At 41.9% G+C, this 15,336-nt stretch overlaps 1 protein-coding gene across 1 annotated transcript in view; it reads left to right on the top strand.

Moving 5' to 3' along the window:
• plxnb2a.1 (plexin b2a, tandem duplicate 1) overlaps positions 1–15,336 on the top strand; it is a 220,988-nt gene that overhangs the window by 78,985 nt on the left and 126,667 nt on the right. The window contains exon 3 of the mRNA XM_039601149.1: positions 12,012–12,064. The gene's annotated coding sequence lies outside the window, so the exon portion shown is untranslated. The remainder of the gene's footprint in view (positions 1–12,011; positions 12,065–15,336) is intronic.

Genomic DNA, 15,336 nt, shown 5'->3' with positions numbered 1-15,336 from the left:
TTGGAATGTCATAAAAGTATGATGATGAAATATAGACACAAGGAAACTTGGACAATAGTTTATACTTAAAATAGTTTAATAGTTTGAAGTCATACTTGGAAATATATTTCCAATGTGTTCGGCACATTGAAAAATGATCATAATAAACTAGGAAAGAACATTTTTATCCACTGAAGTCACTAAAGCTGAAAGTGATGGACAGCAGTGGGAAAAGTCATAAATTTAAAGTCCACAGCATCTGCTCGGTTTCCACACCCTTCTGGTTGCTTCAGATTGGAAGTCGTGGGATTTTTGTTTACTCGGCAAACACCACATGCTTCTGATCTGCGCAGATACCCGTCGGGAGAGACTGATATTGTGTAAAAGTCCATTCCACTGCCATCAAGCCTGCTCTCTGTGACTCCCTTTATCCCTGAGGAATGTCAGTCACGTTGAGTAGAGCCAGATGTGTTCACCCCCACCTTTCCAGCCATCCATCTCTTCAGTTTTTATCCACTTTGAAGTGAGAATGTGAGAATTGAGTGAATTTCTCGCTGTTTTTTTTTTTTTTTTTTTTTTTGTAATTTCTTTCAGTTATTATTCTTTTAGTGGTGAAGAAGGTAAGAAAGTGGCAGCAGCCCATCAGTTTCCCAGTCACACTGATGTCCTAGTGTAGTTTTAAACTTGAGACTTTTTTTTTTTTAAAGTAGTTTTAACGCTGTCATTGTTTGTAGCAGAAAGTTGGAAAAGTCAACTACTGTTATCTCATGCAGTAAAATGACAGGCACTGGGTGAAATTTAGACCAATTATCCAAAATGCATTGGATTTATCCATTTATTTATTGGGAAGTATGCAAGAACACCATCATAAATTATAAATAATATTAATAATAGAAAACTGCTCTTTATTAAATGTTCATTTGGAGATGGTATGTGGTGTCATACCTGAGGAATGTCACGCTGAAGCTGAGAATGTGTTGCGTTTTTATAACATTCAGGCTTTAATATGTGTGAAACCATTCACCTGCTTTTAAGTACATTGTGTGCCTTGTACATGCGAAGGTGTAAATTAAATATCAGTCCACCTAATCACATAACAGCAGTTTTTACAGGTGCTCAAATACTCTATGGGCTTGAAGCATCCATCATTCTGTGTTCGCTTGAACTACATTTCGTAGACCTGCAGTATCAGATATTTAACCTATGAGGAGCTCGTTCACATAGTTCTTACATTAAATTAATTTTTTGAGAAATGTCAGGACGGATCTTATCTTACAATATATTCAGGTAAATGTGAGATGGTCGGGTGGGAGATATCTGATGAACAACTTCATATCCATTATTGATAACACCAACAGCTGGTGTGGTTTATTTTAAAGACATAAGTGTTTTGTTGTACATTTTTTAATTCCAACTTTCCTGCTTTTCAGACTCCAGGGCACAGTGCCAGTGTGCTGTCAGTACAGCAGTTGCTAATGATCACAATAATTACATCAGTTTTGAAAGGAGATTTCACTGATTGTCGCCAGTCAGTTGAAATAAATTGATTTGGCTGCAACACGTAGCAATTTTAAATTTGAAGGCAACCTTGAAATGATTGGTTTAATGTTGTAAACGCCACTGTTGCTCATACTGGTTATTTAAGCGTCCTCTGGCTCCATTTTAAACTAAAATTACAGATGTGAAACCTTTGAGGTGCGAAAACTTTGTTTAGATTCTGGCTTTCTATATTTATGGACCAGTCACAGGAAGTAATATGATGTCCTAAGTAGTCAAATTGAAATATATCAACACTTGGTATGGCTTATTGCTGTTTCAGAGAGAATGAGATGATATGACAGAGAAATGCACAAAGTGGTAATGAAAATAAACCCATTAGTTTCTTTTCATTTGCTCAAACTGCACTAAGTAAAGATATCAGGTACACTTTCTACCGACCAACCATAGGCAGATGCCTCCTATATAGGTGATGATGGGACATTGATCAGTCATGTGATCACGCAGTTACAAAAAAAGATTAATTTTAAATATGTTTAGTGTAAAAAGTGATTTTAATTTTGAGGCATTCAAATCAAGCTGGTTATGATCTTCTGATACTTAAAACAAGGTCATTTTTGAGGCATCCTTATCATTTTTGCCTCCCATCATTGATCCATGATACAAGATCCGTTACACAGTAATTCATAAGGACGCGCTGTCAACTACAGCCTCCTACAATACTGCATAGACTGACCTTCAGCTGCCTGGACCGGCGCCCTCTGGGGGCTGTCTGTGCATGGATTTTAGCATCAAAACCAACATGGCAGCTCATTTCATAACTTTCTCTTATATTCCAGGAATAGACAGTGGTGAGTGTTCAAAGTTTCCTGCAGTGTTTGGTTATGCTGCTGATTTGCACACAGTGGCCTAGCAGGCACCTGACCATGCCCAATGCTTCAAACACAACAGGATTCTAACAGAAGGTCTGCTCCTGGGTTTTTCACTCTTTGAGGAAAAAAGATGTGTTACGGGTCCGAAATTGAGGATGAGAGTAAAACAATGATGGTCCAGAAGAGGTGGTTCAAACAATTGATTTTAATGAATTCACGCCGCGTGGAGAGGTGCAAACTGCAAAACAGTTGTACATCTCTACCCAAAATACACTCTAGATTGCTTTTATAACATCAGGGTATTGTAACGCCCCTTCTTGCGTTTACAAGCACATAATTTGCATGTACAGAACATTCATGTATTTTAAGAATTAAATGCAAACACAGAGGTTCCTCCTTGTGGCATACTCTTCCGAATATAGTGATGACCTAAGGCCTTTGAGGTCACCATGGACTGGACATCCTTCCGTCACCTGTAACTAAGCAAACTCAAATACCACAAGAAGCTGAATACATTCAGGCCTTTGCTCAGCTACTTTTTTACTGTAACAATATACTCAGCATATGAGTTATGATATATATATATATATTTAACTCAATCATTTTAAAGTAGTTATAACTGCACCTGTAATAAAAATGTTAATATTTGATTATGATAACCCCTATAATATAAATTATAACATAATGCCAGCAGCTTCAATAAACACTTCGATGAAATGATAATTAATGCAATGACAAAGATGATGGTTATATAAAATAATCCCTGTAATTCCACAGATGCCATCTTGTTCTATGGAGACATGTGCACATCATTTTACAGACTCTTAACTTGTATCTTTTAAATGTTTCTAAGTTATATTTTAAGTGACAGAGTCACTGTGGTTATGTTCAGAAGCTCAGGTTTATAAATGTATGGAAGTAAATGAATGTGGAGGAGGTGGGTGTGCAGTCGGCCTTCTCGGGGGAAATAAAGGAATATTGCCAACGTTTGTTGCAGGATAATGTTCCCTTGTAAATCTTTGGAAATAAGTTTTCATTGAGAGATAAATTGAGGTGGGAGGAGGTGAGATATTCAGATGGAAAAAAAGGAGAGTTGAAGAGATGCAGAAAGATCCTTTTTTTTCTCTTTACTGTTTGCACATATTGGTTTTTGGTTGGTGTATCTAAGATTTGTCTGACCTCTGTCTTTTTCTCATTTCCTGCTCTTTACCACTCTCCAAACATATCTCTGTAAACAAAGAAATTCCTCCACCAACATGGATCCGTTTAGCTTTCCACTTCATTTCGGAGCCGGGCTGTCTCAGCGGCCCTGATCACAGCGTACTGATAGAGCCAGATTCAACAGCTCCTGTCGGACTGTTAAACAAACCGCTGCGGCTCTGTTCAGCTCACCAACCTTTATCTCTTCCCTCCCTCGGTTCAGACTTTCTGCCTCCTCTTTTTCTTCTCTTTGAGCTTAGACATTTGTGGGGGGTGTAGTTTCCAGCCTCACCAACCACCATCCACAAAGGATGGTGGTTGGTGTTTAAAGGGGGTTGAAACAGTCGTAGTAACGTAGGTGAGCTTTTGTGCTGTGGCGTGTAAACATGTTTGACCTTTTCAGACATGTTGTCACCAACACAAGTTTTGATGACTAAATAAAAACCAAACCATCCAGACGTGTTTTGTTGCTTATCTGGGTTACGGGAGCAGGAGTACCTCTCCTGGGAGACCTCATTCAGCTCTTCTGTGGAAGGCATCAAGACGTTCCCAAGCCAGACTACAGATTTAGTCTTTCCAACAGGTCCTGGGTTTGTGCTGGGAAAACATTGCTGAAACACCTCACCTAGTCAGTGTCCAGGAGTCATCCTAGTCGGATGCCTGAACTGCCTCAGCTGACTCCTTTCGATGTGGAGGAGTAACGGCTCTACTCTGAGCTGCTTCTGTTGGCGATCTTAATGTTTTGGTCACTACCCAAAGGTGAGAATAGGAATGTAGATCGACTGGTAAATAAGCAGCTTCGCTTTCACGCTCACCTCTCTTCACCACAGCAGGCCGAAACAGTGTGCATTGCTGCTGACACGCCACCCACACCCCAATTGGGTAACCATCATCAGACGTTAGTGAGGATGGTCTCTGTCTATGCAGCTACCCTTGGAAAAACCTGGGAACTATTCTAAATTAAGGGTAGTTTCTATCCAATATCCATGTCACATCTCTGCTCCTCTGCATATTCACATGTTCTACAAGCTAATGTGCCAAGAAACATGTGCACAAACCGTGAGCGTCACATCCGTGAGAAGACGACGTAACACCAGACTGTAACATTAACGCTGATCGTGACCCAGGATGAAGAACTTTGAGATCCTGCTCTGGCTCTGGCCATTACGTCGATAAAGACCACCGTGGTTTGCGTGTTTTGGCTCCAGTGTGCATTATAGTAATAATGCAGAAGTCTGTGTATCAGTCCTGTTCAGAGGCCTCATTACATTTTTGAACTCTGAAAAAGAGCAGCACAGTTGCATAAAGACTCAGTACAGCACAGTTTGGACGAAGATTTCTCCCTGCATGCCTTTGGCCTCATAAACAATCTGATTAAAAGTGTGTGTGTGTGTGTGTGTGTGTGTGTGTGTGTCTCTGTGTGTGTGTGTTGTCTGATCTGGTGACACAGAGCAGAAGTGTCCTGCTCTGCTTTGCTTTCCTGCGGGATGAAGGGAGGGAAAGACAGCGGGATGGAGAGATGGAGAGAGGTGGCGTGTTGTTTGGGAAGTGGGTCAAGAGGAAGTTGAGGGTGTGCTTTTTAAAGTGTGTGTGTGTGTGTGCATGTGATGCTTTACAGCTGAGACCGGGTTGTTGGTCAGTATGGGAATTTGCTCTTTTGTGTGTGTGTTTGTGTTGATGGTGCATAACTTAATTCCACCGGGAAGCCAAAGCAACAGCGCGCCTCTGCTTCCTGTCCTAATTGCTTAAAGTCCCACACAAATAAGCCTGCACACACACACCACACATATACACATTTGGAAATCCCATGTTTAAAAAGGACTTATGCAGATGCTCTTAGCATTTGCATAGTTTTAACATTCATTATCCTTTTTGACAAAATAGCTAATTTATTTTTTTCACAGTGCTTGCACACACATTTCCCCCTTTCTGTTTTCCCTCCCTGATTTCCGTGCATCCTCCGTAAGACGCTGCGGCTAATGTGTTAGCACCTGCAGACATTAGCGTTGATTAGCGGGCATGTTTGTGTCCACCTGAAGATTATTCACACCAATTCATGAGCAGAATACGAAGCCATTTAGCTGCTGCACACTCCCATTTCTTCCTCGGTTTGTCTCAGACTTTGTCCATCTGCTGCTGCCTGGTGATGGGCAGGTAGCGCACTTGAATTTTGCACGAGCTCAGTCGTTGGAAGCAGCTGCTGCAGTTTTTATTTAGGGGGAAGTGCAAAGTGTGTTTGGGGCAGCCTCTGTTTTGACTGTCTCTCTTGGCTCGTGCTGTGTATGTGTGTGTTTTTCTGGCACAGAGGTCAGAGCGCAAGCAGAGTGGCATCCCTGCCTCCAATCTGGACCTGCTGGGTGACACTCCATCCTCCGTCTGCCTCATTTGTATTCCAGCGGAGCCAAAAATGGAAAGCAAATCAGGATTTATATTTCTGCCCCCTAATATAAATCATTGCAATGTGGTAATGCATTCAGTTCGCATCACCATCACACTATTTGTAAAAAAATAAATAAATAAGTGTTGAAGAAAGTTTTAAATCAAAATAAAATGCAGCCCTGGTCCGTTTGGCTTTTTCCTACCATTTGCTGACTGACAGCAGAGCCCGTTTTTGAATCCCGTTCAATAGAAGAAGCATAGTGCAAATGAAAGAGGCGGAGAGGAGGTCAGTGCAGGGTGAGCTGAAGAGGAGAATGCACAATAGCTTTCTGAAAATTTAATAAAACTCACCGAAATGTTTCAGATATTTTCAGATACTTGTGTTTCTGTACCTGTCAGGGCTCCGATTAAGGAAAAAGGAAGTTTACCATTTTGTCTCTGCACATAGTGCACGCACCGCAGGTCGAGGTATTTCTGTATTTTACTTAAAATGATCTCAGTAGAGAAGAACACATGCTGTTTTCTTCCAATTATCATTTTCAAAGCTACTAATTTTGATTTACTATCTTGTCATTATGAGACAATGGGCTCGTGATTATCTGACCTTTTGCTAGTCATTCTAAGAAAATTGTATTATAATAATAAAAAAATGTGCTTTAATTATAATGCATGCTTTTTGGATTGACTACCACAGATTCTAACAGGGCTTGAACTTTAAACTTTCGTATTATTTATAGTGTGTTTTAAATCATTTAAGTGTTCTGCAGTAGCTCGACTGACAAAGTGGATTCCGTTTTAGGATTGCTATAGTCCAAAAAAAGAGATTTCTGTCTGTAGTCATATATATTTGGCAGTGAGACTCCATCAGTAAATAAGTGGAGGAATGTTTGCTCACTCTTCTTTGCAATGTTGCTTCAGTTCACTGAGTTTTGCACTTATTCCTCCTTGCACAGCTCTCTTAAAGTCCCACTGCGGCAGCTCGATTCTTCTCTTGTTCATTTATTCTGTCGTAGATGTACTGCTGTGACTGGGATCATTGTCCTATCACATGACCCAGTTAGGGCCAAGCCTCGAGGATACTTTTGTATACAGAGGAAGGAGCTTTTGGTTGACCCGGTGACTCCAAGGTGCCCAAATCATCACCCTTTCACCACCATGCTGACAGCTGGTTTCAGGTGTTCATGCAGATATGATGTGGTGCTGTGGTGGAGATGGGTGGCAAAGTGGTTTGCAGATGCACAATAGGTGTAAAGCAACCTAAATATTGCTGAGCTGGCATTGGGATTAGTGCTATGTCCCCACTAGCCTGGATAAATTTGAAAACATATGTCTGAAAACGCCCCGCGTCCACACTATCGTTTTCAGTTGTTTTCACAGAGTTGTGCGTCCACATTGAAACAGCTGAAAACGCTTACGTTCCAGTACTGCGCATGCGTGAAACGCAAGACGATTCGGCCTGCCTCATTTCTGTCTGTCGTTTATTTATTTCCCGGCAAAATGTCGAGGAAGAGCACAGAGTTTTTTAAATGGACTAACAATGAGGTGGAGTTGTTGCTGCGAGTAACACAAAAGTACCAAGTTGCAAAAGCGAGTGAGAGTTAAAGAATTTGAAGAAAAGCTATCTGGAGCATGTACAGACTGATATTAATCTTTAATAGGGCTGTCAAAATTGAGAGCAAACTAAACAACTGCTGTGTAATGCCCTCCGCTTAGTTTAATTGGTCACATGACTGCATCACATGACTAAAATGTGTCATCGTTTTTGAAAAGGCTCCGGGTTCGCTGTCCACACTGCCACGCGAAAACGGCATTTTCAAATGTATCCGCTTTGGAGAGCGTTTTCAAAATGCTCCGTTTTCCTTGACCGAAAACGGCATCTCAGTGTGGACGGAAGGCCAAAACGGAGAGAAAAAGATGCGTTTTCAAACGAAAACGTATTAGTGTGGACCTAAATGTACCGGTACTGTGACTGAGGTTGACTTCATGGTCTCCCTGAACTAACACAATGCTCCATTTAGGGCTTGAGAATACTCTAAATAATCAAAGTCACACTTTAATGTTCTCCTGTCACTTGAAGAACTAAAACAACAACAACTTTGTAACCTCGACATTCCTGAAACATATCTACGTTTACCTGCATTTATAAATGAGCTAAAAATTTTATTAAAGCGCCAAAATTCACAGGCGTAAACAAAAATAAAAGGTAAAAACAAACACTTTGAGGGTTTTTGTATAAACTGAATGCATCACAGTAACTATTTAATCACTGTTTATCTTATAAGCCTGTCCGTGTGAGTTTTAAAAATATGAGGATTCATAGAGCATTTCAGTTTCAGCCCCTTGAATGGTTTTGGTCATAGGAAGTGTAGATAACAACTCATTGCCGTTTGGGAATAACATGAACTTGGAAATGTGAGTCACTCTGTTGTGTGTCTGTTTCTTGGGAAGAGGCTGTATCTGCTGTTGGACTGATGTGGGGTTTATCATCATCTACACACACGTGTTGAACAAAAGCCTCCAAATAAAAACATTTTAAAAAACAGAGAAGTTGTCTGATTTGTAGCTAAACCTCTAAAACGTTGTCGTTCCTTCAAGATTTAATCCGTCGCTTTTGGTTATTCAGACGCCACGTTTTCTTTTTCTCCACGTCATCTCGAGGCTCTGTGCGCTTTAGAAATAAAAAGTGCTTTTTTGTGTGTATGTGTTATACTTATCGTAATATGATAACTACTCTATAATTGTCAAGTGAGCGGTGTGGTTGGCTCCTAAAGCCCGGATGATGAATGTTTGTTGTCTTTACGGTTTTCAAGTTACTTCCTGCTGATGGAAGGAGACATTGTGTCGACTGATGCTTCGCCATCTGGATCTTTTAGATGCTGGATGTTTAGATGCTAGAACATATGTACACACACACAGACGCACACAGACGGACACAGACACACACACGACTGGGCGCTGGGATCCAGAAGCATATGGTTCTTTGAGATAGTCGAGACAGACTGGGCTATTCTGTTGGATAGCACCGAGGGCCTCAACATTGTTAGAAGTGCTGCCAAACAAACTTCACCACACACACACACACACACACACACACACACACACACACACACACACACACACACACACACACTCTCGCCTCACTAGTTCCTTTTTCTGCTGGTTTCAATGTGACGCGAACGGAGCCACGGACGACCTTAATTCTTGTTTCTGGAGCAGAGGCGAGCGGCGTCCTCATCGCAGTGTGAAATGAAAATGAAGATACCTGTGAACCGTATTACTGCAGGCTTATTCAGCAACATTTAGACCTCAGCTGGGCTTTGTTCATTAAATGCTCGCAGCGTCTGTAGCTTTTTGTCTGCTCGGTTGTCTCATTATGAAGATTACTCCCCAAATTGATTTTTCTTTTCTTTTTATCTTTTCGTTTAAAAAGTCCTTTTATTTTACCTGGTGTGCCTATAAGCATTAATGCTATCATTATGAGAGGGAAAACTGAGACCCTCTCTCTGTATTATCACAAATTAAAATGCCTTTATTTTAATGTATGCCCCAGTGAAGGGCTCTGTTTAAGCTCGGGCACAGCTCCAGCTTTTTGTTATTAGTTCAGCCAGTAATATGTCTTTTCTCTAATAGATAGTATAAGATTTCTGGCTCTTGCTGTGAATGAATTGGGTTTAATTAAAAATGCCATCACTGGCTTCACTGTGATCTCCAGGCTCGTTGTGTAGCAGGCTCTGCAGCTGTCAGGACACATTTCATTTCTGTTTTTGTGCACTGAGCAGGCTGAGGTACCCTGACTTTGTATGGAAAATGTGACAATAACCAACAAATGAACATGAATTAGCTGGAGGTGAGGCTCGGTCTACAAAAATCATGAAGCATTTGGTGATTTGTGGTGTTGCTGTGTTCTGATGGCACATGTCTTTAGTACAGTTTGGTCCACAGTGTAGCAGCTGGAACAAGTAGACTCATAATCAGAGATTTAAGTGTTTATCACACTTTTAATTGATAGCATTATGGTCATGCCCATAAGACTAGGGGCAGAGTCCAGAACACATGAACTAGTTGTCATGCTCAAGAAACCAGTTTGAGATGATTTGAACTTAGCCTGAACCGTTGATACAAGGCAGGATGGAGCAATGTTTTCATGGTATTCATACCAAATGATGCCTCTGCTATTGAAACTCATCAGACCAGGCAATGTTTTCCAGTCTTCTGTCTTATTTTGGTGAGCCGGTGTGAACGATGGGTTGGTTTGGTTTTCCTGTCCTTGGATGACTTGAGTGGCACCGGTGTGGTCTTCTGCTTCAAGGTATGATGTATTGTGCAGTCAGAGATGCTCTTCTGCGTGGCTTGGTTGTAATGAGTGGTTATTTGAGTTACTGTCGCCTTCGTACCTGCTCAAAGCAGCCCCCCACAGGGCTGTGCTGAGCCCCCTCCTGTATTCTCTCTACACCCACGACTGCAGTTCGACCCACAACAACACTCTCATCATCAAGTTTGCTGATGACACCACGGCAGTCGGACTCATCTCAAAGGGAGACGAGGCAGACTACAGAGAGGAAGTCCTGAAGCTGGCAGCATGGTGTTCAGAAAACAACCTGGCACTGAACACTAAGAAAACCAAAGAACTCATTGTTGACTTCAGGAGACACAGCACTGACTTAGTCCCCCTTTACATCAACGGGGAGCGTGTGGAGAGGGTCCACACCTTCCGGTTCCTTGGTGTCCTCATCTCTGCTGACATCTCCTGGACAGACAACATCTCAGCGGTCGTCAAGAAGGCCCAACAGCGGCTGCACTTCCTGAGAGTCCTCAGGAAGTACAAGCTGAACTCCAACCTGCTGCTGACCTTCTACCGCTCGTCCATTGAGAGCCTAATAACCTACTGCATCACGGTATGGTACGGCAGCTGCACCAAGGCGGATAGAGTGAGGCTTCAGAGTGTGGTCAAGACAGCACAAAAGATCATCGGCTGCCCTCTCCCCTCCCTGATGGACATTTATTCCTCCCGCTGCCTCAGCAGAGCAGCAAACATCATCAAGGACAGCTCCCACCGTGGTTTCAACATGTTCAGCCTGCTTCCCTCAGGGAAGCGCTACAGGTGCATCAGCACAAAAACCCACAGACTCAAAAACAGTTTCTTCCCCAAAGCCATAACCACCTGCACTTGTGCACTCACACATGCACCGATAACCGATTTGTTTTTCTTCCCACTTCCTCTGTGGACCACCACTGTGCAATACCAATTCTATGTGCAATAACCCAACTGTATATACACAACACAACTTATTACATATTACTTTTTTTAAAACCGACTTGTATATTGTACATTTTATATATATATATATCTTTTTCCCTATGTTAATACTGCCCATATGTATATAGCGCTGCAGAACTGTACACCCCCCCACCCAGCATGTTTGCACTGAGTAGGAGATGCTCTGTATCTCATTGTACAAATGTATAGTGACAATAAAGGCATTCTATTCTATTCTATTCAAAGGGTATTCTCCTCTAAACTCTGACATCGAGAAGGCGTTTTAACCCCGTGAACTGCTGCTCAGGGGATATTTTCTCTTTTTCGGGCCATTCTCTGCAAAAACAAGAGATGGCCGTGTGGGAGAATCTCAGCAGATCAGGAGTTTCTGAAATATTCACACCAGCCCGTGTAGCATGGTTAGTCAGGTAGCTACAAACTATGATGCCTGCATAGAGTCATTAATAACTCCGCACGAGGGAGATGATCAGGGTAAATGGACAAAGTACTAAAAGAAAAAAAAAATAATGGAGAGGATTTGTAAGGAAAAGTCTGGATTGTTGCCGTTAAGCTCCTCGGACAGAATCGACAAAAGAAACACGATGCCGTCCCTGCAGTCCTCAGGTTTAATCAGTAACAAATATGTCACCTGGATTTGACCTGTAATCCTAGTGCAACCCTCAGGCCAGTCATTCATTCCTTCAGTTTTCAGCAAATCCAAGCTGTGCTGTGAGATATCAGATGACTAATGGCCTCTGCTCTTTACCCAAGCAGGTTATATATATATATACATATAACTCGAGTCATGTTTTTTGTGCTTCTTTCAGGAGACTGAGGTGATTGATGTCACCAGGGATCAACAGGCCTGAACACTGAATAGGTAAGTAAGAGCTACAACTGCTGCTGGCTTTTATTTTGAAAGCCCTTTTCATTTAATGTGTTTGCAGTTTTTAGAAACTACTCTCGCTCTTTTATTCATTCCCATCCATCGCTATTTCTGCTCATTTCTCAAGCTCCCCTTCACCCCTCTTCCTCTGCTGGGGGTTTTCAGGAATGCCATTGGCTGTTTATTTTGGCAGATTCAGCTGCTCATGCGTTTGTGGGGTTGGTGGGAGGGGGCTAACGGGGTTAATTGAAGGCTTCGGGATGTTTTTAAGAAATGAATTCCCGCTGAGACCCCGCTGCCCCTCAAACAAACACTCTTCTCATATATCAGCTAATTACTGACACTCTACACACACCTTTCTCTGGCTCTGGTTATGCAGCTTTCTCCATCTATTTGCTTAGTTTCCCAGCCGTCCGGGATCTGAAAAGTAAAAAACATCAGAACATTTGTATTCTATTTCTCCACTAAATTCTGAAAGGTTAGGGCCTCAAGAAGTTGGTGAGTTTTAGGTGAAAGACTTTCCTTATGAGCTCAATTTTTAATCTTTAACCTTTTGAACAATCTGACTCAACAAAAGTTCTCCGCTTTCTGAAAATCTCCTCATTTCCAGCTCTAAAACTCTGATTAGTCTGATCAGAGCAGACCTCAGCCACATGTCCCGACATGAACCGATCGCAGCTCCACTTTTCATTCTGGGTGGCATCCAGCATTGTTCTCGACCGCTCCTCTCCAGTTTCAAATTGGACCCCAGAGGCCCCGAGAACATTAGTTTTTCCCCAGTTCAGTTCAGTGTTATTTATACTGTGGCCAGTTCCAAACAGAAGGTGCTAACAAGATGATGGTGACAACAAGTTTGTGTACTTAGGGTTTTGCATTTTGGCCCGATGATGGCTGTCTTACCCGTTTCTTAGATTTACTTGTTGAGCTGCCCAGAGTTAAATGTGAATAAATGTCTCATTCTGGAACAGAGATTGCTTTTGTTGGATCTTTTGTAGTGTATTTGTGCATTTTTGCTGTTTTTGTTTCCTTTTAAATGAAAGGTCCTGACTAGATTTTTGAAAAGAGGAAAATGTGGCTTCATTGGCCTTGAAAAGTAAAAGCCTTTTGAAGCTGTGAGTACAGCCAATATCTCACACGGTATAAGAGAACCTGGCATCACCTAAAATTTATCAGACTAGGTCCTAAAGTGATAAGCGAGATATCTGCAAATAAAATGCAGAATCTGTAGGTAAGAGACGAGACTTTTCAGTTTCCATTTAGACGAGTAAACAATTACTAACATGCAACTCCTTTGCCTGAATAGCATCTCGCTAGCGCGCCAGAAAACTGACTGTTGTCCCCAGAGGATAAGCCAGCACAGCTTCGATGGCTTCCCAGAGAAGCTGTGTTTACTTTGAGATGTCTCCACTGAGGGGGAGATCATTTAACACGGGGCTTTAAATATTCTGAAAGCTTATTATGTTTGACATCTTTGCAAACTTTGAAGGATGGCTTTGTGGAGATTGTAAATTTCAGCCGCCAGATTCGGTGGCAAGGCGGTCGCGTTTAACAGCGCTGCTTTTTGTCCGAGAGTCAGCCGTGTTGGTCGTGTCGATGGGGTTCGGCTGCATGTGCAGCAGCTACAGGCCGCTCTATTTTAGGAGTGAGGTATTTAGCATATTTTTACATCAGCACACTAACAGCCTTTCTCTCTTTATGTAATTATGTCCTCTTGATGGCGGCTCATCTGGACCTGATTTGACTGATTGTTTCAGAGGCTTTTTGCACCCTGCGGAGAATGAGTGTGCCGTTATGCTGATAAAATACTGAATGCTTTTAGAATAGTTTGATGTAAGAGTTTAAATATATCAATTAGTGAAATCATTTATCAGCTCTCTCGCCCAGATACGTTGCTGGGGTGGCCTTCAGAAACCCACGCTGGACTGAAATGAAACCTCGCGGTGTGACCGGTTGATTTAAATGGTCGTCTGATCTGAATGACTGCTTTCTATGATCTGCTTCTGTTCGCTCGCAGTCTGCCAACTCATATTATAGCGTGTCTGAGTGTGTGTGTGTGTGTGTGTGTGTCTGCCTCTCCTCCGCTTCCCCTTCTGTCTTCCATCCATCACTGTTTTCCTCTTGCCTCCATGTTCTCAGTCTCTCATTCCCTCGGTGTTATCCACTGTGTTTTTTTAAAGTAGTTCTTGTTCCCATAAACGGCTCCATTTTCTCAGCCGTCCACAGCGGCTTGTTCCTTGTCACTTTCTGAGATCTTGAAGAAAAGCAAATACAAGGAACCATGTTTGGCTGACTTTTAAAAATATCAGCTTCTCATGGTCAAGTTATTATCTGATGTGACTCCAGTGAGCCAATCAGCCCTGCTCTGTTCAGGTTTATTTATTTTACCCTTTCCTTTTGATCAAACTGCAGTTATTTGCAACCTCAGATGTGAGTACAACACTTGGTGCACTATTAATACGTTTCCGTACGAGTCACAATCCACCAGAGAGCACTGAAATCATCGCTGATGTGAGACGTATAATAAAAAACCCCAAACTTTTATAGCATTTAAAGACGTGTTTATTCAAGTTTTTGGATTGGTAACCTGTTCCCTCACACTTCTTGTAATCTAGTAAGCACTGGAGCAATTAAAACAATAAAACTAAGCCGGTGGTTTTAGCCTTTGCAGTTTGTCGTTGTTCTTGTGAGTCTGTCCGCATTCTAAAAGTGTTAAAAATGAACATGTTTATAGAGTTTAGAAAATCATTCCCAGTCCTGCGGCCAGCTGTTATAACAGTGCAGACACTCATCTAGTAGAGAGCTACAAATGCTGATTCTACATGAAAAACAAAGGCTTTTTTTCACTTAAAATAAACTCTCCTAATCAGGTATGTAACTGTGCTTTACCTGAGATCAAACTTAACACTGCAAACATTCATGGTTTCAAATTGTTGTTCTGTCTTCTAGTGTTGCAGTAACACCTGTATTTCATAGCTCAGACAGTAAGAGTACAGACTGAAACTCCTTCCTGCATTTCACTGAAACTGCTATCAGGATTTATTGGGCCCAGTGTGAACAGCTCAGTGTCGCAAATGATGGCACAGCACAGCAGACACATGAGTGCACAAGTAGAAATGCAAACAGTGACATTGCCGAGTACAGCAGGCATTCAGGGCGCTGTAAACTATCCAGTCAGGGAATGACAGTGACATATCAGCAGGATCGAGTTACAGCTATCGTTCATAGCTAACTGCGTTGGTCCTGTTGGTGTTTTAGCCGGCTATCGT

Source organism: Oreochromis aureus, linkage group 17 (genome assembly GCF_013358895.1).
Source record: "Oreochromis aureus strain Israel breed Guangdong linkage group 17, ZZ_aureus, whole genome shotgun sequence".
In the NCBI taxonomy this organism is placed as follows: domain Eukaryota; kingdom Metazoa; phylum Chordata; class Actinopteri; order Cichliformes; family Cichlidae; genus Oreochromis; species Oreochromis aureus.
This window is presented reverse-complemented; position numbering and strand designations above follow the sequence as displayed.